Source organism: Acipenser ruthenus, chromosome 3 (genome assembly GCF_902713425.1).
Source record: "Acipenser ruthenus chromosome 3, fAciRut3.2 maternal haplotype, whole genome shotgun sequence".
Classification (NCBI taxonomy): Eukaryota; Metazoa; Chordata; class Actinopteri; order Acipenseriformes; family Acipenseridae; genus Acipenser; species Acipenser ruthenus.
In genome coordinates, this window is record NC_081191.1 from 3660860 (window position 1) to 3684854 (window position 23995).

Genomic DNA, 23995 nt, shown 5'->3' on the forward strand with positions numbered 1-23995 from the left:
TGTATTTGTAAGAAATACAGTAGCAGCTGATATGGTGTGTCATAACGTAACTGCCATTTGAAATTCAGAATGAATGGCTGGAGGGCTTCTTAAAGACATTTCTAGTCCCCTAGATTAGCTGTATATTTTATTAGACATTTTAATTTACAACCAACTTGGTTATTATTATTATTATTATTATTATTATTATTATTATTACTCTGAGACCCTGACACCTGCAGCTGAAACAGCACACACAGTAAAGTAAGTTAAGCTTGTATTCTGATATGATTTAATTTTCAAAAAAAAAATCAAACATATGCAATATAATTCCGCACTACCCAAGTCTTCAGTTATCAATAGTTTTCTGTTGTTCGTTTGCTTGTTTTTAATTCTCTTTTTTTAAACATAGTATAATGTTGATGAATATACATTAAACCAGACAGCAAACACTAAACCCCTTTTCTACCACATTTAAGTTTTAAGCTTCTGTAAATAAAAATCTATTGATTGACCCACCAAATAAGTATTGATTGGTAAGAAATAATAAAAATACCAAAAATGATTTAAGTTATTTTAGACACAGTTTATTGGTCAGTGCTGGCAGGATGCACGCTGCTTATTTCTCTCCCTGTCTGCTCCATAGTTCTTGTGAACTTGACGAGCGCAGGTACTCTTGATTTACCTGCCTTGCTGCTGACGCTCTTCTCTCTGTCTCCGTGTATGTTGTCACGTTTTCCTCTCACTCATAAAGAGGCAGGGCTTGTACGCATCAGAAGAAGGACTGCGGTTATTGAAAACGAAACTGGTCATGTAATTTATTTTATCATAAAGACGAAGACTCGAGTCAAGTGGAGACTTTTGGGCCAGGACTCGAGTAGAGTCAAGTCTTTTGAGCAGAGACTCAAGTCGAGTCGAGTTTTTTCTTCCATGGACTCGAGTCAAGTCATTTGATGACAATGACTCAAGTTGAGTTGAGTCACCGGAAATTGCGACTTGAGTCTGACTCGAGTCAAGTCACTGACTCGAGTCATTACAACTCTGACAAACACAACAGATCTGCCCCGTCCTGACCGCCTCCAACCAGGGAGCCACTGCTACTCCACACAGTTCCCGTTATGTTCCCCAGGCCACGCCTCTATCAATCCGTCACAGCCAACCGCTCCTTCAACACCTGTATAGTGGGGTCATTGCCTTGCTCAACCGCCACGTCAATATCCCGGTCCCAAAAGGTCTGTGTTCCGAGGGGAAGAGTCTATATGGCCGTAATAGGCTCTGAGTGGGCCAACCTGGGTAGGTCACACTGTATTCCCTCCCCCCCCCACTCTGGTTTTCTCACCTGGGGAGATCTTGACCCTGCTCCTACTTCCACTTGGTTAAGCAGATCAGACTAGGGAGAGAATTACGCCAGTGGGTTCCCCCTTGCCATCCGTGGTTCCCTTGTCCATCCCAGGTCACAGTCCATCTGCAGATGTTCTGCAATCTTGTGGCACCTAAACAAAAAAAAGGGAGGTGGATCAGTACAGCCAGGACAGTGGGGTTGAACTGTCCCGCTCCTCAGCCAGGGCTCTCTCTCTAACCCTGGATGGTCATGAGGGAAGGCCCCAGACAGCCCCCTTGGGGTTTACCTTAACTCCTGGTCTAGACTTGGTGGGGGGATTCCTCGGACCTTCCTTGCGAGGCTCAACCTCTCGGACCTTGGCAGCTGCTCCGTTCTGGTGCGCCTCCGTGAGATGTACCCTCCTCCATGGTTGCTGGCTGGTGGCGGTGCACCCACGTGCTCATTGATCCTGGTAGCCCCTTCAGCAGCTGCTCCATGACCACCAGGTCTATCACCTGGTGGACGGTCCGGATCTTGTACTCAATCCACTGCCGAGAGAGATGTAACAGCTTCTGGGCGGCCACTCGGGGTCTCATCCCCTCCTCCAGTCTAAACCCCCGAAACTGCAGCCGTCAGGCCTCCGGGTTGATTCCCAGGTGATGCGTTACACAAACATAGTCCTGGGCTTCTGCACTGTCCAGTCCACAGCCTGAGCCTCCCTGGTTAGACATGGGGCAAGCTTAATGACCTATTCTTCCCGGGGCCTTGCTGCACCTACATCCTCTCAAACGTAACCAGGAATGCCTCCGGGTCGTCCTCCGGAGACATTTTCAAAAGATTTGGCTGCACCGCCATCATCCTGGCCACAATGGCTTTCGGGTTGGCTACTGCTGTGAGGGACAGTTTCTAAGCCAGCTGGGAGAATAACCCTGCCCACAGCGTCTGACGCTGTGCCTCTTGTGCATCCCTGCAGTAACTCTAGAATCTGGGACGGATCCATCTTTTCCACTTTGCCCGTGAGTATAAAAATCCAACTTCAAATGTGTGAGGAGAAGTGACAGAATAGACACACAGTCTCTGGAGCTCAGTGCAATAAAACAGTGTCTTTTTTTTGGTTCACACCTGTGCTTGTGACACACACACACACTATTTACAAATATATACAATTCCAAGTCGTCTCGGGAGACAGTCACAGTCCAGCCGTGTTTCTTTTATCCTTGCCCAACGATCGTGTCACTCGCTCTCCCCACGGTGTACCTGTCTCTCGAGCACCTCCTCTTGAGCCTGTACTTTAAATCCAGCTGGAGAACAACACCACCACCGACCTGCACCCGTCCAGACCGTCTCCAACCAGGGAGCCCCCGCTACTCCACACAATTCCCCTTATGTACCCCAGGCCACGCCTCTATCAATCCATCACAGCCATGAGGGCAGCAGTGTAGAGTAGGGGTTAGGGCTCTGGACTCTGGACCGGAGGGTCGTGGGTTCAATCCTAGGTGGGGACACTGCTGCTGTACCCTTGAGCAAGGTGCTTTACCTAGATTGCTCCAGTAAAAACCCAACTGTATAAATGGGTAATTGTATGTAAAAATAATGTGATATCTTGTAACAATTGTAAGTCGCCCTGGATAAGGGCATCTGCTAAGAAATAAATAATAATAATAGTAATAATAACAGCCAACCACTATTCAGTTGTGTGTGTGACCTAACCTGGCTTTGATATTAGCACAACCTGAAACACCTGTGCTTACGACCTTCCCAAGATGGCCACCGCAACTGGACCCTATTTAGGTATGCTCCATCTTGGTCAGGTCACGTGAGTACAGTGGCTCTCAAAAGTATTCACCCCCCTTGGACTTTTCCACATTTTATTGTGTTACAACATGGAATCAGAATGGATTTAATTAGGAGTTTTTGTCACTGATCAACACAAAAAAGCCCATAATGTCAAAGTGAAAAATAAAATCTACAAATTGTTCTAAATTAATTACAAATATAAAACAGAAAATAATTGATTGCATAAATATTCACCCCCTTTGCTATGACACACCTAAATAAGCTCTGGTGCAACCAATTGTCTTTAGAAGTCACATAATTAGTTGAATGGAGTCCACCTGTGTGCAATTAAGGTGTTTCACATAATTTCAGGTTAAATACACCTGTCTCTGGGAGGTCCCACAGTTGGTTAGTGCATTTCCTAACAAAAACTACATCATGAAGACGAAGGAACATTCAAAGCAAATCCGGAATAAGGTTCTTCAAAAGCACCAATCAGGGGTAGGATATAAGAACATTTCCAAGGCATTGAATATCCCCTGGAGCACAGTAAAGTCCATTATTAAGAAATGGAGAGAATATGGCACAACTGTGAATCTGTCTAGAACAGGCCGTCCTCAAAAACTGAGTATCAGGGCGAGAAGGGCACTAGTCAGGGAGGCTACCAAGAGGCCTATGGCAACTCTAAAGGAGTTACAGTCTTCCACGGCTGAGCTGGGAGACACTGTGCATACGGCAACAATAGCCCGGGTGCTTCACAAAACTGGCCTTTATGGGAGAGTGGCAAAAAGAAAGCCATTGTTGAAAAAAACTTACATCAGATCTCGTCTAGAGTTTGCCAGGAGGCATGTGGGAGACTGTGAGACCAAGTGGAAGAAGATTCTATGGTCTGATGAGACCAAAATAGAGCTTTTTGGCCTCAATGCTAAGCGCTATGTTTGGCTCAAGCCTAACAACGCACAGCATCCTGAGAACACCATCCCTACCGTGAAGCATGGTGGCAGCATCATGCTATGGGGATGCTTCTCTGCGTCAGGGCCTGGAAAGCTTGTGAAGATAGAGGGCAAAATGGATGCAGCAAAGTACAGAGAAATCCTGGAGGAAAACCTGCTGAAGTCTGCAAGAGACCTGGGACTTGGGAGAAGATTCATCTTCCAGCAGGACAATGACCTCAAACATACAGCCAAAGCCACACTGGAGTGACTTAAAAACAAAAAGGTCAATGTCTTGGAGTGGCCCAGTCAAAGCCTGGACCTCAATCCAATTGAGAATATGTGTAAAGAGTTGAAAATTGCTGTTCACCAAAGGTCCCCATCCAACTTGACGAAGCTTGAGCAATTTTGCAAAGAAGAATGGGCAAAAATTGCAGTGTCCAGATGTGCAAAGCTGGTAGAGACTTACCCAAATAGACTCATGGCTGTAATTGCTGCCAAAGGTGCCTCTACCAAATCTTGACTCAAGGGGGTGAATACTTATGCAATCAATTATTTTCTGTTTTGTATTTGTAATTAATTTAGAACAATTTGTAGATTTTATTTTTCACTTTGACATTATGGACTTTTACTGTGTTGATCAGTGGCAAAAACTCCTAATTAAATCCATTTTGATTCCATGTTGTAACACAATAAAAATGTGGAAAAGTCCAAGGGGGGTGAATACTTTTGAGAGCCACTGTAGCTCTCTTTAGTGCCTCCACCTATCGGGAGGCAAGATTTCACTCCTTTTACCAGCCTTCACCCTGCCACAATTAGGTATGCTGACCTTCCAGAGTATTAACAATGGTGGGTTTAGGATTTTGTATGATTAGTTGCCTTACAAAAAATCAAAACAGAAAAATGTGAGACCCACACCTGGGGAGAAACTGACACCAACTGAAAATAAATATAATAATAACAATAATATTAATGAAAAAATGAAAATCAATTTCCTATTCTTAGAATAATGCATTTTAAATGTTTATTTGGAAAAATAGTTTATTGTTGAAATTCCTTTGAGTTTGTGTAAAATCATAAATATATTAAAATATAGAAATTCACGTTAAGTAAAAAAAGAAAAACACAAAAAACTCCCAACAAACCCTTTTATTTCCAATGATCTTTGTCAGAGCTGTCTGTCCAGAATCAAGAAACAACCACACTGCTGTACAGGTGGCACAAGACTGCACCTGAGAGTGTTGTCATAGTGACATCTATCACAAGACTGCACCTGAGAGTGTTGTCATAGTGACATCTATCACAAGACTGCACCTGAGAGTGTTGTCATAGTGACATCTATCACAAGACTGCGCCTGAGAGTGTTGTCATAGTGACATCTATCACAAGACTGCACCTGAGAGTGTTGTCATAGTGACATCTATCACAAGACTGCACCTGAGAGTGTTGTCATAGTGACATCTATCACAAGACTGCACCTGAGAGTGTTGTCATAGTGACATCTATCACAAGACTGCACCTGAGAGTGTTGTCATAGTGACATCTATCACAAGACTGCACGTGAGAGTGTTGTCATAGTGACATCTATCTCTCCAAGTGGTGAGTCTCATACTAGTACCTGATAGGGCACCTTGGTTACCTAATTAAACAGCGAAGCAGTCAAACTGCTTACATGGATATCAAACCACTTGCAGGAAGTTGTTATGAAACACACCTTGAACCCAGAAATAAACAGCCACATCTTAAACAGCCCTCTCTGTCTACTCTGTCTAGTGTTCAAACCTTGACGTCAGGAGCCAGTCTAAAAGTCCATTGTTTAAAACATAAGCTCCTTTCACAAGCATCAAGCTTCACTGTGTGTCCTTTGTATCCGGGGGGGGGGGGGTTGGGCGGTGCAGAGTAGAGGACAACAATGACTCCATTTGGGAAGAATATTGTTCTGCGTCTCTTTGTTATGCTACAGTGGGAAAGTAATTAACTTGATTTACTGCGATACAGGTGCAGCTTAAGTAAAGTTAACTCGAGATGCTGAATGCAAGTGCAAAAGAAGCTTAAGATTTTCCCATTTGACTCCTCATATCTCTTTGTCTTGCACACACAGTAAAGTACAGCCACTGCCCAAGCCATTGTGTTGCCTACACTTTTTTTTTTGTTTGTTTACGGGGGTGATTAAAAAAGAAAAGTTTGTGTATACGAAATACTATAAAAATGAATTATAAAAGCACGGTCTTACAAAAAAAAAGTAAATCTTGTTTATTAAAAACTTAACTAGACAGCTCAGAACACATGAAAAACAATCATACAGTACATATACATGCCGTTGGTAATCACTGACACAAAAGCAATGATCACATGTCACATTTTTTGGAGTTTTAACTATGGATTTAATTTCTTTTTACAGCGAACTCATAATCATTAGTAATCATTAAGATGGGGAGAGGGATGTGTGTAAAATAAATAGTCATTCACCGAGTTTAGTGCTTTATGAAAAAAAAAGTCCTTGAGACCTAATATGGTCAGAACCTTTCTAAGTTAATATGCTCATTGTCCTTTAGCTGCCACAATGTCTTCTATTGTCAGCCTCATTTCTGAGAATGACAGTGGAGCTTGCGTTTGTTCATGTTCTTGCAGTTGCAGAGTCCATCCTGTACCTGATTGACTTTGTATTCTCCATAACTTGATCTGAGTTCTCATGCACCAGTTTACTCAGTGCTCAGCTGGGTTCAGATGTACATTAATCCGTCTCGTATCCTCCTGTCACGTATCCGCCCTAACCGTTTACCCGCCATGATCAACCTCTTCAGCAACGTTAGTTTATTATTGAACAGAGACGATTAGTTCAGAGATTGTAGATCCCACCAAAGTGTTTGTACACTGTGTTGTATGTGCTCCGTGTGCTGCCATTGCTGGCAGTGTCACGTGAGCTGTTCAGTGTGATATGTAAATAAATCCTGTTTGCCTGCAGGGCGTATCAGCTTCAACCTCCATCTTGATCTCCTGCCTGTCACTCAGCAGCGAACGCATACAACCATACGGCAGACGGCTACCTTGTCACAAGGATTAATACCCTGTATCTTTCTAAACAAGGGATTTAGGGGAGCTCCCTAATAAAAGCTGAATCTCAAAACAATAATTGTGTGAATATAGTAATTGTTACAGCTGTTTATAATGGTATTTAAAACAGGATTCATTTATCCACCTTTTTACATGTCCGCCCTTACTCTGGTCACACCGCAGTCAGATACGCGACGGATTACTGTATTCAAGTGCTGGTCCCCACATGCCGTTAGCACTCTAGGAAGACTAAAATTGAACACTAGGCAGCAAAAATTGATAGAAATGCGCAAAGTTGGATGGTACTAAGTTTTTTTATACACAAATCCTTGCCTAAAGGCCTCCTTTCAGTCTGGCTGGTGAATTGATTCTGGTTGTCTGAATTCAGCTCAGTTAGCACTATGAGTCCAAGGATTTGATGAGCATGGAAACTTCAATCTCAGAAGGATGGTCTCATCAAGGCAAGCCAGCTTTATGCATTCTTTATGGGGGGGGGGGGCAATGTGGGAAAGCTCAATGCATGTGCTGCCCATTCTCTATGGAGTAATAGAGAGCATTTAGTCTCTAGTGCTACCTATCCAGTATTTTTCCACAAGTACCACTGTGACAGTCTGGGTGAGTAGTGACGTCAGAACCAGGAAATGAATAACACAGACAGGAAATGGTAAATGCACTTGCTTGCGCCAGTTTATTGTAAATAAAAAGGTTGAACAAAACAGAAAAACACGGCACTTCAGGGCCAAAATAAATAGACAAACAAAACCAACAAACACTAACAAACACTAACAAACAGGGCACGAACACTGAACACAAAACAAGTATGGTGCTCTCTCTCTCTCTCTCTCTCTCTCTCTCTCTCTCTCTCTCTCTCTCTCTCTCTCTCTCTCTCTCTCTCTCTCTCTCTCTCTCCGTTCTTTCACCCTGAACACACAACCCCGAGTGAGTAAAACGTGCATCTATATATACTGTTGTGCCGAGAATCAATTACTAATTAATTATTCACTTGAATCCCAGCACGTGAACTAATTCTGTGCAACCCCGTGCTCACATACTATTACATACTTTAAATGCACGTGAAGTGATAGTGCAATCCCTGTGCCTAAATACGATTATACATTTTAAACACTCGTGCTCAAAACCCACATTATATCCCGTGTACCAACTACAATACACCAACATTAACACACGCAACATACAACATAAAACACAAAAATACACACAGGGGCGGGGCACGTTGCCACAGCCACACATTACTCAAAGAAAATACAAGAATGCATATGAAAAGAGAACCCTGGGATGTTAAATTTAAAAGTAAAAAAATATATAATTAAAAAAAACTGTCAATGTAGCTGTAATGTTACCTTTGAATAGCATTAAACAGCCCCCTCCCCATAGTGTTCAACATATCCTTACCTATATTAGTTGAATAATTTTCAATCACCTACCTTATAACAGCACATCCATTGCAGTCACTTCAATGGCTCTCTCTCACAACTCAAAACGCAAGTGAGTCTGGCTAGTACTATATAACCATGGAGCTTGTATTGAAGTCGTGTATAAAACCAACATGAAGAGAGGCAGTATCTGGAGATGCTGGAATAGAGGCTGAATTGTTTGGGATGTTTGAGTATTATATAAGCAAGATGCTTGAAAATGAATCTTGCTTATTAAAATGTGCAAGCCTTGGCAGGGGAATTAACGACTTCATGTCAGAGCGGATTACTTTATACCTGAATTATTAATTTATATAACAGAAGCTTGTGAGATAATGAAAGTGACTCTGACCATGAGATACTTGTTTGAGCTTCTATTCTTAAATCCCAACATAATAATGATGCCAAACACACTTCAATACACAATACACTGTATCCGACAGGAAAAACACAAACTTGAGACAAGTCACACTGCATACTGCTGATATAGGCATTGCCCAGCACACTACAGTGTCTCAAAAAGCACTGGGACAGGCAAAGGCATTTTGTAAGATTGTCTTCATCCAATTCCATCTGGGAGCAGCTGTGCAATGGGCAGTGTTGTGTGATGCTCTGTGTAATGGGCAGTGTTGTGTGATGCCCTGTGCAATGGGCAGTGTTGTGTGATGCTCTGTGCAATGGGCAGTGTTGTGATGCTCTGTGCAATGGGCAGTGTTGTGTGATGCTCTGTGCAATGGGCAGTGTTGTGTGATGCTTTGTGCAATGGGCAGTGTTGTGTGATGCTCTGTGCAATGGGCAGTGTTGTGTGATGCCCTGTGCAATGGGCAGTGTTGTGTGATGCTCTGTGCAATGGGCAGTGTTGTGATGCTCTGTGCAATGGGCAGTGTTGTGTGATGCTCTGTGCAATGGGCAGTGTTGTGTGATGCCCTGTGCAATGGGCAGTGTTGTGTGATGCTCTGTGCAATGGGCAGTGTTGTGTGATGCTTTGTGCAATGGGCAGTGTTGTGATGCTCTGTGCAATGGGCAGTGTTGTGTGATGCTCTGTGCAATGGGCAGTGTTGTGATGCCCTGTGCAATGAGCAGTGTTGTGTGATGCTCTGTGCAATGGGCAGTGTTGTGTGATGCTTTGTGCAATGGGCAGTGTTGTGTGATGCTCTGTGCAATGGGCAGTGTTGTGTGATGCTCTGTGCAATGGGCAGTGTTGTGTGATGCCCTGTGGAATGGGCAGTGTTGTGTGATGCTCTGTGCAATGGGCAGTGTTGTGTGATGCTCTGTGCAATGGGCAGTGTTGTGTGATGCTTTGTGCAATGGGCAGTGTTGTGTGATGCTCTGTGCAATGGGCAGTGTTGTGTGATGCCCTGTGGAATGGGCAGTGTTGTGTGATGCTCTGTGCAATGGGCAGTGTTGTGTGATGCTCTGTGCAATGGGCAGTGTTGTGTGATGCTTTGTGCAATGGGCAGTGTTGTGTGATGCTCTGTGCAATGGGCAGTGTTGTGTGATGCCCTGTGGAATGGGCAGTGTTGTGTGATGCTCTGTGCAATGGGCAGTGTTGTGTGATGCACTGTCGTTACTGATTGTTGTGTGGTGGTGAGATGAGGTTAAAAGTCTGGCTCTTTTGCACAGTGGTTAAAATGCTCACTTGCAGTGTGCATGGTTGCCACTTGGCGCCCAACCCCCTTCCTGTTACATGCGCAAGAGTTTAGTAAATGTCGTCTTTATTTTGTGCATGGGTGTCAATATCAAAGTACACTTGGCAGTGTTTGGTTGAGTCTGAAAAATACTGAAAGGAGCAGTGGCTGTGTTGATGAAGTCTGTGGTGGCAAAAGATTCAAATGCAGTGGTGGTAGGTAAGGATCTGCTGATTCAATCTGAAGGTTGAATGAGTTGTCATAGTCCTGGCTTGGGAGTGAATGTAATTTTGGGTATAGAATCCAACCTAAAGCTGCTTTTGAGATCCAAGATTCAAAATCATTGGGAACTGACGGTCCCATACAGGGAATCAGGCAGAGGAGGATACGAGTGGAACCTCACTGAGTTCATGTGGCAAAGTGGTTAACAGTGTGCAGGTGCAGCTGATCAATAATCAGACAAACAACGATAATCCAGGTGCAATGAAGGTTTCATTGTATAATCCAATGGCCTGATGGCAAACAGCAGTGAACAATAAACAATGATCAGAATACAGCGGCATGTATTGCTTTAGTTATAGTTTAGGAGGCTGTGTGGTCCAGTGGTTAAAGCAAAGGGCTTGTAACCAGAAGGTCCCCGGTTCAAATCCCACCTCAGCCACTGACGCATTGTGTGAACCTGAGCAAGTCACTTCACCTCCTTGTGCTCCGTCTTTTGGGTGAGACGTTGTTGTAAGTGACTCTGCAGCTGATGCATAGTTCACACACCCTAGTCTCTGTAAGTCGCCTTGGATAAAGGCATCTGCTAAATAAACAAATAATAATAATAATAATAGTTATAATCCATGGGTTGGCACCAAAATAATATCAGTCCTGTTTTAATTCACCCACACGTAATTCACCCTCACGTTCACAATACAGGTTCTCCTTTTGGTCATGCAATTTAACCATTCACAAAGGAACAGATCACATCACTATGTCCCCTTAAATACCGTCAACCATGACCCCTTGGTCAATGAGTGCAGCCGCTCCTCTAGTCCGCGGATGCCACATTGTTTCCCTTCAGGGTCGATGATTTAGTGGACCGTAGTTCCGCCCCCTTTCTAGATGGCCAACTTCCGCCTAACCTTGGGAATGAACTGTCGGGCCATCCAGTCCAGGGTACTCTGTTCACTTTACGCAGGGCCCTCGCAGGTCGGGAGGGAGAGCTAACACCAAGAATCATTCGAGCTCTGTCACAGTTCATTATTATCAAAATAATTTGTTTAAACTTTCCTGTTCCCAAGTCAAGCCACAAGAGAGATATGTAGATTGGTTATTATTATTATTTATTTCTTAGCAGACACCCTTATCCAGGGCGACTTACAATTGTTACAAGATATCACATTATTTTTACATACAATTACCCATTTATACAGTTGGGTTTTTACTGGAGCAATCTAGGGTACAGTAGCAATGTCCCCCCTCCTGGGATTGAACCCACGACCCTCCGGTCAAGAGTCCAGAGCCCTAACCACTACTCCACACTGGTTGAGAAGGATGTTAATGTACTTAATGTTATAAAGTTTATTTATTCTGGTAGCATATAGGAGAGAAAACGATGCTCATTATTGAATTTTCTTCACAGCATATCATACCATAGAGAGGCATTCAAGGTGGAATTGGGCTCCTTTCCTTTCCTGTGACCTGCTCTATATAATGTGCAGCTTGTCATTCAGCCCATTCTTATCAGTTACTTGTTATTTGTTTTTGGAGATAATTCCCTTTCTTCCTATGATAGCCTTGACAGAGGGATCTCCCTTTATAGCATGTTACTAATTTAAGACTGGTGGCTTATTGTATTATAATTTTTGGTGTTGTTGTTGTTATAATGAAATCCATTTTAAGGTTATAAAATGATGTATCCCATAGGATGTTTTTTTACAACAGCTTTTGATGAACAAGGATACACTTCTCAGTTTACTTTGTCATTTATTTTATAAGACACAGAGCCTGATTACTGGTAATCTATCCTTTGTAACAAAAACCTTCCTATTTTTTTCTCATAAAATTAATTAGTTCCATATGCCTTGATACTAATTACCTGATCCACCAAAAGTGCACAGTTTGTGTGTGTGTGTGGGGGAGGTGGGGTGGGGGGGGGGAGGTGGGGTGGGGGGGGGGGAGGTGGGGGGGGGGGGTCAGCCCATTTAATAAACAACTTTACAAAGTCCTTTACAATTATGTTCTTAATACATCTTAACAAAGCTTTCTTTCTGCTTCTCTTTTATATTATTATCTAGTAAAGGAGGAAATGAATAATCCTATATACTTGTCAAAATTACTTTTCATCAAGAGAGGCTTCACGATATCAGATATCCAATTATAGATCATTTGCTTCTGCTAAAAGTAACGTTCATCCCTGTGGCTGATTATCTGTTTGTTACTGGTTACCGGTATTGTATTTTTTTTTTTTCTGTAGATAACTGGAGTGTCTTTGTTTTGTGAAATGTTTACACAATGGCTATAATATGCAGCCTATATTTGCTTAATGAAAAATGAAGCTGGTTACTTAGAAGATCTACCTATTGAAATTCTGCATAATTTCCAAAGATTTTGATTAAAATCCTGGGTACGATCCTCATTATTTACTTTTTAGATGATACCCGTGGACACAAAACTGGTTAAAACATAGGAAGCACTTACATAGGCGTACTTGTAAGAGGGGAAGCCAGATTAGCAAGCTTGTGAAATTTGCAGACAACGCAAAACCTGCAGCCACCCAGGAAATCCAAAAAGATTTAGGCTGCATAAAGAACTGGGCAGAACCGTGGCAAATGAAATTCAGTGCCAACAAATGTAAAGTGTTATATTCTGGTCACAAAAATACCAAATGGACTCATCGCTGTCAGCAACCACACAGTGTGGGGAAGCAAACGGAATGCCTGGTATACAGTATAGCCAAAAGTGTAGAGTATCAATCTAAGGAGGTTGTATAATGCACTGGTGAGACTGTACTTGGAATATTGTGTCCAGTTCTGGTCACCACAGCACCAAAGGGACATTGTGGCCCTGGAGAGAGTCCAAAGAAGGGCAACCAGACTAATCCCATCAGAGCTTAAAGGACTGAGCTACAAAGACTGAATATATTTAGCCTGGAACAAAGAAGAATTGGGGGGGGGGGGGGGGAATTGTTGAAGTCTTTACAATCTTAAAACAAGTTGAAATATTTAACCCAAATTAATACTTTAAGCGCAGTATGGAAACCAGGAAACAGGTAGACATAACGGAGGAGACACAGAGAGTGGTGAGGGTAGGGAATGGGTTACCTAGTCATGTTGAGGGAGAATCACTTGGATCCTGTCAGACCCACTTTGACAAGGTTCTGAGATCAGTCAGCTACTAGGAACTGCATGTGCTCCTCTTGTTGTAATCTATGTGTAATACATTTCTTTTGGAGGAAAGAATGAAAAAACGTAATCGCCCATCAATCTCTTCTCCGGGTTTAATGTCACACACTTTCAGTTTAGTAACAGTTGCAGCCTGCTGTATAAAGAGCTACAGCTTTAAGTAAAGTGCACTTTATTTGATTTTACAATATGTCTCTGAACCTTGGGTAAACTATTAGGGACACAGATCACAAACAAAACAGTGATGACCGTGAATATAACATTTGTTTAACCAATAAAGTATTTTTTTTATATGTGACTTACAGGGTTTCCTTTACTTTACTTTAGAGGGGAAGAAAATCTTCAGTTAATTTGCACATCCTCCCTGCACAGTTGAGATGTATTAAATGGAGAGCTAAAGCAGTGCGGAATCAGATAGCCCCAATGAAAGCAACGTTGCTGATACGGATCAGTACTCGCTTTCCCCAGGGCTCAGCTGTGAAGGCTGTCTGTTTTATAGAGCTTTATCTGTAGGCCGTTGAACCATCATGTCCCAGGAAACACTAGATCTTGAGCGTGCCCTACTATTATGTGTGTTTTGATCTAGATTAACCAGCCATCACAGAGTAATTAATACTTTGAGTTAACCATCACAGTGATCAATATTAAAAGCCATATAATCAATTCAGGTTGAAAAGCTATTTTAATACTGATTAAGATGAGCATGCTTTTCTAAAGAGTTAAACACATCTCCCTAATTCCTGACATTTGGGATAAATAAAGTCTGACAACTTTCATTAGCAAAGTATATAAATGGAGAAATGATGTTTCTTACCGTTAATTACACTTAGTTAATCATTCATCAATCACTGATGAAGTAAATAATATTTAATTTTTTTAAGGTATATGGAAACATGTTAAATTAAATACACTCATTAGTTTTGCCTTTTCACATTAAAAAAAAAAAAAAAAACGAGTTACAAACTTTAGTCCGTTATCCGCTGTATCAACTCTGTCAGAAAATTCAGTTTAATTCAGGCACTAAAAAAAAAAAAGACAATTATCTTTAAAGATATCTTTGGAATGTATGTGGATCTAGATTGAACTGAAGCCTTGGCCTGTACATAGGAGTCCACTTATATTGCATTGTATTGTATTGTGGGAAGGCAGGTATAGAAGGATCCACTTGAGCAGAACGCATGCCACCTCTCAACCTCTCTATTGCCTGCTGTCATCTCTCACTGTGACAAACTGGGCATTCCATATTCAATTCAATGGAAACTCCACACATTTTGTGCTCCAGACATAGACAGGCAGTACCAAACTAATTTGACCAAACTGACCCTTATACCGTATGTGCTAATTTTACTGGTCAGGGTAATATGTTTTCATCCATGGCTGTTGTTTACCCACTTCAATTGAACCTACCATCATATGTAATCTGTTTTGTTTCAGTCTTTACATGTCTGTAGGGTGTGAGTAGAACAAATATACACAAACACTATTTCATGTCCAATACCAGATTGGTCAAACAGGTACGTTTTAGGAGTCACAGCTTGCCCAATCCTGCTATATAAACAATAGCCTTGTGTCCTAGAATAAAGTAATAAGTGCAGTTTTTTCAGTAAGGCCGGGAGGAATCTTTCCCCGAAGCAGTCATATCAAAGCCTCTTTATTTTGAAGTGTTCTACTTGAGCAGAACGCATGCCACCTCTAATCAGTTTCACATGTTAACGATTACTTGGCCTATAAATTGAGCCAGGATTGAAATGGCAGACAGAGATGAATACAACATGCCACTGCAACATGTGCAGATGTAACAGATTGAGCCAGGATTGAAATGGCACTGTGGCATGGCAAAGTTGTCCTGCCCTTTTAAGGGAAGGGGTCACGTGATTGACGACCGTTCTGGCTCTGGAGTGGAGCTACAGCCCAGAGCTGGAATGGCCGGCAATTAAACACATGATCCCAATCACCAAATTGGGGGATTATATAATTAGTTATTTAATTGGCCCAGCTGGCCAATATAAAGCTGGCCATGCTGCAGCACTTGAGAGAGAACAAAGGAGAAACACTGAAGTGCTGGGGCCTCTGTGTTTGCTGCTTTCATAACAGTGAGTTTTGTATGGTTTGTTTAAGATATTTCTGTTTTGTTTAAATCTTTGTTTTGGCCATTGTGCCCTTTATTTTGCTATGTGGTGAAAAAAATACCCCCCCCCCCCCCATTTGCTAAAATACCCTGCCTCTGAGTCTTGAGAACGCCAGTATCCTCTGCCATCCTGTCACAGGCACACAGAGATTAATACAACATGCCACTGCAGCATGCGCAAATGTAACGGGCAGTGCTGTGTGATACACTGCCATGACGTATTCACTGAGATGAGATGAGGTCGAAAGCTCTATAACCATGAATACAGATGAACCTGGCTGTTTTGCATTGTGGTTAAGATGCTTGATTGCGTTGTGTGGGGTCACTGGTTCGTGCCCAGCACCAACCTAGCTGGCATTGCGTTAATACAGCAAGCAGTGTTGTCTGGAAAGTGTGTTTTTTCATGAGGAAAAAACAAACTTGGGGTATTTTTTTTTAAATTGCTATTGTACCCATTACACTTAACGGGAACTTAACTGAAATCCGCATGTGTTATTAAATGCAGTTCTAATGAATTCAAGGGGCGTCACTGACTGATGTACATGTCTGTGCTACTTTCCCCTGTCACTTAACTAAATAAGTTGTGTTCTTATTACCAAAAGTTTGACCCAGCCCTTATCACCTCATATTAATATAAACAGGTTTGTTAGCCAGTATCTTTTGTTAATTTAGAGTGCCCAATTAGTTAACCCTGATTTTCCACCCAATTTAGAATGTCCAATAATGTTTTCCCCTTACCACAGCAATTCCCTACACATCTCAGGAGGACTGAAGGTTCAGTGGGTGTCCTCCGATCCCACAACTAGGCCAGCTTCCTCTTTTACACTCAGGAGCTCGAGAGCAGATGTCAGCCAGCTACCGGCCTCTGGAGGACAAATGCCAGCTCTGCAGGTGTTCGACTGAGCTCACTAGGCACCTGGCCAGTAGTGTCTGCTGCAGTGGGGTTTTGCCTCCCTAACCCTCGGGAGCGCCAGAACCAATGTGACGCTCCCCCCAAAATCCTCAGCGAAGCCCAGCGACTTCACACAGCCAAGAAGCTAACCTGTGCTCCCCTGACTGTATGACTCAACCTGCACACCGTGCGGCCGTATGCTAACCAATATTGCACTAGTCAAAACCATGTGTGATCTTGTGGTTTATCTTGAAAAAATAAAAAAATGCTTGCTTTTGTACATAATTGGATTCTAAAATCAGCTACTTTGTCTGAGATTATATAATTTAACATTAGAATTCTTCATAGTGCAGTTCACGATATCCTGTAGTTTTGAGCTGATAGATAATGGTTCTGTAACTAGAAAATCATTTAATTAACTTCCTTAAATGACCTAAACCATTACATGAGACTGTTTTCAGCAGATTTACTCTGAAAAGGGAAATATTGACTGCTATAAAACCAGCGAGGCATTTAGCCTTGGAGCACAGCACTTTGAAAAGCATCCTATACTGTAGGTGATACACTTGTTACTTCCCTAGAGGCCTTCGCTGGTATGCTAGTGCTTTGAAATAACAGAAGGTTGTATTTTGTATTTCCTTATCGTTGGTTATTTTGGGTTTATCCACAATGAGCTGTTTGAAATTGAAAGGTTCCCGTGCTTCCAGTGTTTCCACAGGGCGGCTGCACTGTTTAATGACCCTATTGTCAGGTGTGCACTCACTGGTGAAAGGGGTGATTACAGGGCTCTTACAAAGTTTCATTCTTATCAATGCTGTCTCTTCCTCCAGAGCCAGGACCGTATGGCAAAGAAAGAATATACAGGACAATCCTCCTAGCAGAAACGATGATTTACCAATGGCAGCTCCCGCAGGTTGGCAGACAGCTGCCCTCTTTCTTTGTAGTAAGTCAATAGATGTACTGTCTTGGTTTTTTTTAATTTTTTAATTTTATATACAGAACATGTCTTATTGTGATTAAAGAGGAAATTTGCAAGGTATTTTTTTGACAAACTCCACCACTCTCAAGGGGAATTTTTATAGCAAATGAGTTTCATTCACTGATCTCAGGGCTGCATAACAACACAGTAAAACATTAGTGCTTGTCCGGTTCTTACTGTACTTGCTGATGTGTCCCAGAACTTAAACTAGTCAGATCTGAAAAGATACCAATGATTCAGCAACAACACCATGGCGAGCGAGGTAACTCATTCCACACACTCACCATGCTGTTGATAAGAGATGAAGTGTGTTTTTCTAGTATATTTTCTATTTGATATGTTGCTATGCTTTGTCTGTGTATTTTCTTAAGCCCGATGCAAAAGCAGCTTCTGGAAAGTTGCTGATGGACACATTCCTTATTTGGGTATGTTTTTTACTCTTCCATTATAATCTTGTGTAGTAATATGATTATATGATTGAATTGTGAGCATGTTTATTAGAAGGACCAAGGGGATACTGCAGCTGTAATGGAGAACAGTTACAAAATGAATTGTGAGTACCAAAAGGATACCAAGCTGTACTGGAAAACAGTCACAAAACCAAGAATTGTTAAAGAATGATGTCACCACAGGTTAGGTACAGAAAGGGTGGTTTAGAATCTTTAGTTAGAGGAATGAGGACTTCACACTCTGTTGTTGCTGAAAAAGGTGATAATGCATAAAGTGCCTTTTTTGTATTGCATGCTGATTTCGATATATTTAGTAAAGCATTAGTATTAAACTGATTAATTGTGTATTGAACGAATCATTCACAGAGTAAGACTCCCCCCAGTGAGCCAGTTAACACTGTGTAAGAGTCTCATATTATCTGTCCTGAATCTCTCACCTTCAACACATCCTCTGGTCCTGCTGTCTGTGTTTCCATTAAAATATTGACTAGGCTCAACTCCTTCCTTTTAGAATTTAAAAACTTAAATGCTTGAGTTACTGGAAACAAAAAAGGAGGGCACTTATACCTATGAATATATAGAGAGATGGGCCAGTTTGGGTTGGAAAATTAGAGGCCAGTTTTAAGGTTTTATCTAAATCACAGAAGTCAGAATGCCCAGCATTTAAACCTTTAACCTTCTGGCCCCAGAAGAATTTTCTTTAAAGCTACCTAAGGGTTCACCTGAATGGAAATGGTTTTAATGCTAAAGGAATTATCTTTAAAAGTGAAAGCTTTGTAAACCCAGAGACACCTAAAACACCTTCCCCCAAAAAGAAGTGAGGTACTGTACAAGTACTGTAGAACTTCAAAGGTAGACCCCAATGTAAACTAAACGGATCCCAGTCACTTGTTTAAATGAATTTCTGCTGAAAGATTGAATTAGCGTGGAACCCAAGCTAAAGACTGAATAGCCAGCGGGCTGTAAATAATAGAATACAATCTTGTGTAGGAAGTGGACAACCGTTATTATACCAGCAGATTGCAGCCTGGGCAGTCAGTCTTGCAGAAAAATAATTGGGGAAAACTTATAAGAAAGTGTGACTCAACAAGCTCTGGAAGCTTGTGTCGTGATTGCATTGTGAGAGACCTCCTTGCAATGTGGGATTGAGCCAAAACGTTCCCTCCTGAGCTGTACCACCTGATAACGAGAAAGCACAGAAAAGAGAGCCAAAACGTCCCCTCCTGAGCTGTACCACCTGATAACGAGGAAGCACAGAAAACAGAGCTAAAACGCCCCCTCCTGAGCTGTACCACCTGATAACGTGAAAGCACAGAAAGGCACAATGAAATGATCCGACTATGTATTAGCAGACATGGTATCAGCACTTCTGCAGATCCTTTATAATGGCATTGTGATGATAGGCCGCTATGTGCTCGGGGGATATAAGAAAACATAAGAACATAAGAAAGTTTACAAACAAGAGGAGGCCATTCAGCCCATCTTGCTCGTTTGGTTGTTAGTAGCTTATTGATCCCAGAATCTCATCTAGCAGCTTCTTGAAGGATCCCAGGGTGTCAGCTTCAACAACATTACTGGGGAGTTGGTTCCAGACCCTCACAATTCTCTGTGTAAAAAAGTGCCTCCTATTTTCTGTTCTGAATGCCCCTTTACAGACGTGCTCAAATTTGTTGGTACCCTTACAGCTCATTGAAATAATGCTTCATTCCTCCTGAAAAGTGATGAAATTAAAAGCTATTTTATCATGTATACTTGCATGCCTTTGGTATGTCATAGAATAAAGCAAAGAAGCTATGAAAAGAGATGAATTATTGCTGATTCTACAAAAATATTCTAAAATGGCCTGGACACATTTGTTGGTACCCCTTAGAAAAGATAATAAATAATTGGATTATAGTGATATTTCAAACTAATTCGTTTCTTTAATTAGTATCACACATGTCTCCAATCTTGTAATCAGTCATTCAGCCTATTTAAATGGAGAAAAGTAGTCACTGTGCTGTTTGGTATCATTGTGTGCACCACACTGAACATGGACCAGAGAAAGCAAAGGAGAGAGTTGTCTGAGGAGATCAGAAAGAAAATAATAGACAAGCATGATAAAGATAAAGGCTACAAGACCATCTCCAAGCAGCTTGATGTTCCTGTGACAACAGTTGCAAATATTATTAAGAAGTTTAAGGTCCATGGAACTGTAGCCATCCTCCCTGGGCGCTGCCGCAAGAGGAAAATCGACCCCAGAGTGAACAGAAGGATAGTGCGAATGGTAGAAAAAGAACCAAGGATAACTGCCAAAGAGAAACAAGCTGAACTCCAAAGTGAAGGTACGTCAGTTTCTGATCGCACCATCCGTCGCTTTTTGAGCGAAAGTGGGCTCCATGGAAGAAGACCCAGGAGGACTCCACTTTTGAAAGAAAAACTTAAAAAAGCCAGACTGGAATTTGCTAAAATGCATATTGACAAGCCACAATCCTTCTGGGAGAATGTCCTTTGGACAGATGAGTCAAAACTGGAGCTTTTTGGCAAGTCACATCAGCTCTATGTTCACAGACGAAAAAATGAAGCTTTCAAAGAAAAGAACACCATACCTACAGTGAAACATGGAGGAGGCTTCGTTATGTTTTGGGGCTGCTTTGCTGCGCCTGGCACAGGGTGCCTTGAATCTGTGCAGGGCACAATGAAATCTCAAGACTATCAAGGCATTCTGGAGCGAAACGTACTGCCCAGTGTCAGAAAGCTCTGTCTCAGTCGCAGGTCATGGGTCCTCCAACAGGATAATGACCCAAAACACACAGCTAAAAGCACCCAAGAATGGATAAGAACAAAACATTGGACTGTTCTGAAGTGGCCTTCTATGAGTCCTGATCTGAATCCTATCGAACATCTATGGAAAGAGCTGAAACTTGCAGTCTGGAGAAGGCACCCATCAAACCTGAGACAGCTGGAGCAGTTTGCTCAGGAAGAGTGGGCCAAACTACCTGTTAACAGGTGCCGAAGTCTCATTGAGAGCTACAGAAAACGTTTGATTGCAGTGATTGCCTCTAAAGGTTGTGCAACAAAATATTAGGTTAAGGGTCCCATCATTTTTGTCCATGCCATTTTCATTTGTTTTCTTATTTACAATATTATGTTGAATAAAAAATCAAAAGCAAAGTCTGATTTCTATTAAATATGGAATAAACAATGGTGGATGCCAATTACTTTTGTCAGTTTCAAGTTATTTCAGAGAAAATTGTGCATTCTTCGTTTTTTGTGGAGGTGTACCAACAAATTTGAGCACGTCTGTATTTAATCTCCATTTGTGACCCCTGGTCCTTGTTTCTTTTTTCAGGTCGAAAAAGTCCCCTGGGTCGACATTGTCAATACCTTTTAGAATTTTGATTGCTTGAATGAGATCACCGCGTAGTCTTCTTTGTTCAAGACTGAACAGATTCAATTCTTTTAGCCTGTCTGCATATGACATGCGTTTTAAACCCAGGATAATTCTGGTCGCTCTTCTTTGCACTCGTTCTAGAGCAGCAATATCCTTTTTGTAACGAGGTGACCAGAACTGAACACAGTATTCTAGATGAGGTCTTACTAATGCATTGTAAAGTTTGAACATTACTTCCTTTGATTTAAATTCAACACTTTTCACAATATATCCAAGCATATTGTTGGCCTTTTTTATAGCTTCCCCACATTGTGTAGATGAAGACATTTCTGAATCAACATAAACTCCTAGATCTTTTTCATAGATTCCTTCTTCAATTTTAGTATATCCCGTATGATATTTATAATGCACATTTTTATTGCCTGTGTGCAGTACCTTTTCTCTATTAAATGTTGTTTGCCATTTGTAACTTGTGTAAGCGGTGCGGTACCACAACTGTGAAACCACTGGCTACCACGCTGAGAGCACCATGAAAAGAGCACTTTATTAATAAGAGTACTGGAGGTGTTTCACAGCTCAATGCAGTCGAGGAAATACCCCATGTTTGGATAGGAGCATGCTTCTGTTTGGGAAACCTGGCTTTTACATTTTGGATAATACTGAAGAATATCTACAGGAAGACAACTGGAAAGCTATGTATTTCAGAATCTGCCAAACAGTAAAGATCATAGTTGGTTAATGCCTGATGTACATATATCAGAAATTAAAATATGTCATGTAATATGGTGGAGCACAGAACAGCAATAGCATAAACATAAGGGTGACACACAGAAAACCAGTGAGTTAGATGATCCTGAACACCACTTATTTATGTTGAGTCTCAATCCTATTTGCCTTTGTGTGACAGCATCATTGATGAATGGTGATAAATGGTATAAGCTTTGTGACATTGGCATCTACTTTATGTTGATATCTGATTACTGGCTCTAACCCAGGTTGTTGGCACTCATCCACTCTTGCGATGACATGCTTATAGTAGCATAAAATGGGGAAGCTTGTGTTACTAAATTATAAATGACACCATTCTCAGTGGATACAGTTTCAGGAGAAACTTTGATAAGAAAGCTTTTTCCAAAAACAAAAGGAAATAAGTACCACTTTTTAAACATTAAAATCTTTTTTATTTCTTTTAAAGGTGTATGAATATGAAAGTAGTGTTAGATTAGAAGGCCTGATGAACATAAGAACTTAAAGAACATAATACAATGTCAAACAAGAGGAGGCCATTAGCTGATTGGTGTAGATTAGTCTGGTTGGCCTTCTTTGGACTCTCTCCAGGTCACAGTGTCCCTTTGGTTCTGTGGTGACCAGAACTGGACACCATATTCCAAGTGAGGGCTCACCAGTGCATTATTGTTCAGTTCTGGTCACCTCGTTACAAAAAGGATAGTGCTGCTCTAGAAAGAGTGCAAAGAAGAGCAACCAGAATTATCCCTGGTTTAAAAGGCATGTCATATGCAAACAGGCTAAAAGAATTGAATCTATTCAGTCTTGAACAAAGAAGACTACGCGGTGATCTGATTCAAGCATTCAAAATCCTAAAAGGTATTGACAATGTCGACCCAAGGGACTTTTTTGACCTGAAAAAAGAAACAAGGACCAGGGGTCACAAATTGACTCCCCAGTAATGTTGTTGAAGCTGACACCCTGGGATCCTTCAAGAAGCTGCTTGATGAGATTCTGGGATCAATAAGCTACTAACAACCAAACGAGCAAGATGGGCTGAATGGCCTCCTCTCGTCTGTAAACTGTCTTATGTTCTTATACAACCTCATCATAACCTCCTTGGATTTGTACAATTTCATCTCTATACCCAAGCATTCTATTTGTCTTTTTGTTTGTTTATACCACTGTGTGGTTGCTGATGGTGATTAATCTATTACTTTGCCTGTTCTAGTGCTATCCCCCAATTTGGTATTTAGATCTTACATGTTTGTGATTGGTGTGTAACACTTTACATTTGCTGACATTAAATCTCACTTCCCATGTTTCTGCCTAGTTCTGTATGCAGTCTGAATCTTTTTGGATGTCCTGAGTAGCTATAGGCATGTTGGACACTTCCCCAATCTCTGTGTCGTCTGCAAATTTGACAAGTTTGCTAATTATTCCCCAATCTACAGCTATGGCCAAAAGCTTTGGATCAACCTTTTGAATGAACTATTTTGTTTCATAAAGTTGAATGAAATCTGCTGAATAATGTTATATTAACATATTGAATTACATACCGCGTTGTAGTTTTTCATATACTTAACGAAAAACAATTGAAAAATGTGACATTTTGAAATCTAACATGAAATACTGTACTACAAATATAGCTCAGGTAGACTTTTGCAATATAATTTTGTAGTTGCATTGATTACATGATGTTAAATAAAAGATCTAAATGATGTTCATATAGTTTATTTTTTTTTAATTATGTCTCAATCCTGAAATTGGGTGATGCAAAACTTTTGGCAACGGCTGTAAGTCATTGATGTAGATAATAAACAACAGGGGTCCAAGCCCTGAGACCTTTAGGAAGTTGCAGGGTTAGGAGAAGCAGCTGGATGCTTTATAACAGAAAAGAAGGCACAGAAGGGGATTGATTTAATCTAGTGTGATG